Raw genomic sequence first — 4365 nt, forward strand, 5'->3', positions numbered from 1 at the left:
AAGGTCCTGGGCGTTGATTTCGTCCAATTCCGAGAATATTTCCTTACTAGGATTTCTGAAACTAAAAACAGCAGAAAACAGGAACTGGCACTTCGGCATCTCATCAATAGGTTAGTTCCGGAAAACGCATCAAAACATCATAAAGTATGAACAAAACATGTAAGTATTGTCATAAAACAAGCATGGAACATAAGAAATTATAGATACGTTTGAGACGTATCAAGCATCCCCAAGGTAGTATTTGTTTATTCAGTTATGTGATCAATGTTGAGAGTGTCCACTAGTGAAAGTATGATCCCTAGGACTTGTTCCTAAATACTGTTATCGCTGCTTGTTTATTGTTTTACTGCATCTTTACTTCCTGCAATATTAATACCACCAACTGCACGCCAGCAAGCACTTTTCTGGTGCCGTTGCTACTGCTCGCATTTATTCATACCACTTGTATTTCACTATCTCTTCGCCGAACTAGTGCACCTATTAGGTGTGTTGGGGACACAAGAGACTACTTGCTTTGTGGTTGCAGGGTTGCATGAGAGGGATATCTTTGACCTCTTCCTCCCTGAGTTCGATAAACCTTGGGTGATCCACTTAAGGGAAACTTGCTGCTGTTCTACAAACCTCTGCTCTTGGAGGCCCAACACTGTCTACAAGAATAGAAGCACCCGTAGACATCAAGCTATTTTCTGGCGCCGTTGCCGGGGAGGAAAGGTAAAAGGCACTCATACTCCGGTCCCAGGTAAAGTACTTTTCTGTTGCCGTTGTGTGTGTGTGCTCGAAGCTATTTCCTTTAGATCCTGCAATTGCATCTTTTTGTTTCTTGTTTACACTAGTTAGGCATAATGGACAACAATGAGCTTCTTATTCTATTTCCTGATTTAAGACATGGATGGTTTGATGCGAAAATTAAAAAACCTATGGAACATATTAGTATGAACGCTTTGAACACCATGGTTGCTAATGATATGGAAAATTCTAAGCTTGGGGAAGCTGGCTTTGATGAGCATGATATTTTTAGTCCCCCAAGCATTGAGGAGAAAATTTACTTTGACGATACTTTGCCTCCTATTTATGATGATTATAATGATATTGGTCTTTTAGTACCGCCTGTTATGGAGGATAAATTTGATTATGATTACAATATTCCTCCTATATTTGATGATGAAAATAATAATGATAGCTACTTTGTTGAATTTGCTCCCACTATTACTAATAAAATTGATTATGCTTATGTGGAGAGTAATAATTTTATGCATGAGACTCATGATAAGAATGCTTTATGTGATAGTTATATTGTTGAGTTTGCTCATGTTGCTACTGAAAGTTATTATGAGAGAGGAAAATATGGTTGTAGAAATTTTCATGTTACTAAAACACCTCTCTATGTGCTGAAATTTTTGAAGCTACACTTGTTCTATCTTCCTATGCTTGTTACTTTTTTCTTCATGAACTTGTTTATTTACAAGACTCCTATGCATAGGAAGCATGTTAGGCTTAAATTTGTTTTGAATTTGCCTCTTGATGCTCTCTTTTGCTTCAAATACTATTTCTTGCGAGTGCATCATTAAAACTGCTGAGCCCATCTTAATGGCTATAAAGAAAGAACTTCTTGGGAGATAACCCATGTGTTTATTTTGCTACAGTACTTTTGTTTTATATTTGAGTCTTGGAAGTTGTTACTACTGTAGCAACCTCTCCTTATCTTAGTTTTGTTGCATTGTTGTGCCAAGTAAAGTCTTTGATAGTAAGGTTCATACTAGATTTGGATTACTGCGCAGAAACAGATTTCTTGCTGTCACGAATCTGGGCCTAATTCTCTGTAGGTAACTCAGAAAATTATGCCAGTTTACGTGGGTGATCCTCAGATATGTACGCAACTTTCATTCAATTTTAGAATTTTCATCTGAGCAAGTCTGGTGCCATTTTAAAATTCGTCTTTACGGACTGTTCTGTTTTGACAGATTCTGCCTTTTATTTCGCATTGCCTCTTTTGCTATGTTGGATGGATTTATTTGTTCCATTAATGTCCAGTAGCTTTGTGCAATGTCCAGAAGTGTTAAGAATGATTGTGTCACCTCTGAACATGTGAATTTTTGATTATGCACTAACCCTCTAATGAGTTTGTTTCGAGTTTGGTGTGGAGGAAGTTTTCAAGGGTCAAGAGAGGAGGATGATATACTATGATCAAGAAGAGTGAAGAGTCTAAGCTTGGGGATGCCCCCATGGTTCATTCCTGGATATTATAAGAAGACTCAAGCATCTAAGCTTGGGGATGCCCAAGGCATCCCCTTCTTCATCGATAACTTATCATGTCATTTCTCTTGAAACTATATTTTTATTCAGTCACATCTTATGTACTTTACTTGGAGCGTCTGTGTGCTTTTGTTTTTGTTTTTGTTTGAATAAATGCTTGTGTGGGAGAGATACACGCTCCGCTGGTTCATATGAACACATGTGTTCTTAGCTTTTAATGTTCATGGCGAAGGTTGAAACTGCTTCGTTAATTGTTATATGGTTGGAAACGGGAAATGCTACATGTAGTAATTGATAAAATGTCTTGGATAATTTGATACTTGGCAATTGTTGTGCTCATGTTTAAGCTCTTGCATCATATACTTTGCACCTATTAATGTAGAAATACATAGAGCTTGCTAAAATTTGGTTTGCATAATTGGTCTCTCTAAAGTCTAGATAATTTCTAGTATTGAGTTTTGAACAACAAGGAAGACGGTGTAGAGTCTTATAATGTTTACAATATGTCTTTTATGTGAGTTTTGCTGCACCGGTTCATCCTTGTGTTTGTTTCAAATAACCTTGCTAGCCTAAACCTTGTATCGAGAGGGAATACTTCTCATGCATCCAAAATCCTTGAGCCAACCACTATACCATTTGTGTCCACCATACCTACCTACTACATGGTATTTCTCCGCCATTCCAAAGTAAATTGCTTGAAAGCTACCTTTAAAATTTCCATCATTCGCCTTTGCAATATATAGCTCATGGGACAAATAGCTTAAAAACTATTGTGGTATTGAATATGTACTTATGCACTTTATCTCTTATTAAGTTGCTTGTTGTGCGATAACCATGTTCCTGGGGACGCCATCAACTACTCTTTGTTGAATATCATGTGAGTTGCTATGCATGTCCGTCTTGTCTGAAGTAAGGGAGATTTACCACTCATTTAATGGTTAGAGCATGCATAATGTTAGAGAAGAACATTGGGCCGCTAACTAAAGCCATGAATCATGGTGGAGGTTTCAGTTTTGGACATATATCCTCAACCTCATATGAGAACATTAATTGTTGCTACATGCTTATGCATTAAAGAGGAGTCCATTATTTGTTGTCTATGTTGTCCCGGTATGGATGTCTAAGTTGAGAATAATCAAAAGCGAGAAATCCAATGCGAACTTTCTCCTTAGACCTTTGTACAGGCGGCATAGAGGTACCCCTTTGTGACACTTGGTTAAAACATGTGTATTGCGATGATAATCCTGGTAATCCAAGCTAATTAGGACAAGGTGCGGGCACTATTAGTATACTATGCATGAGGCTTGCAACTTGTAAGATATAATTTACATGATACATATGCTTTATTACTACCGTTGACAAAATTGTTTCATGTTTTCAAAACCAAAGCTCTAGCACAAATATAGCAATCGATGCTTTCCTCTTTGAAGGACCATTCTTTTACCTTTTATGTTGAGTCAGTTCACCTATTTCTCTCCATCTCAAGAAGCAAACACTTGTGTGAACTGTGCATTGATTCCTACATACTTGCATATTGCACTTGTTATATTACTTTACATTGACATTATCCATGAGATATACATGTTACAAGTTGAAAGCAACCGCTGAAACTTAATCTTCCTTTATGTTGCTTCAATACCTTTTACTTTGAATTATTGCTTTATGAGTTAACTCTTATGCAAGACTTATTGATGCTTGTCTTGAAAGTACTATTCATGAAAAGTCTTTGCTTTATGATTCAGTTGTTTACTCATGCCATTACCATTGTTTTGATCGCTGCATTCATTACATATGCTTACAATAGTATGATCAAGGTTATGATGGCATGTCACTCCAGAAATTATCTTTGTTATCGTTTACCTGCTCGGGACGAGCAGGAACTAAGCTTGGGGATGCTGATACGTCTCCTACGTATCGATAATTTCTTATGTTCCATGCCACATTATTGATGATATCTACATGTTTTATGCACATTATATGTCATTATTATGCGTTTTCCGGAACTAACCTATTGACGAGATGCCGAAAGGCCAGTTCCTGTTTTCTGCTGTTTTTGGTTCCAGAAATCCTAGTAAGGAAATATTCTCGGAATCGGACGAAATCAACGCCCAA

This window comes from Lolium perenne, chromosome 7 (genome assembly GCF_019359855.2).
Source record: "Lolium perenne isolate Kyuss_39 chromosome 7, Kyuss_2.0, whole genome shotgun sequence".
NCBI lineage: Eukaryota > Viridiplantae > Streptophyta > Magnoliopsida > Poales > Poaceae > Lolium > Lolium perenne.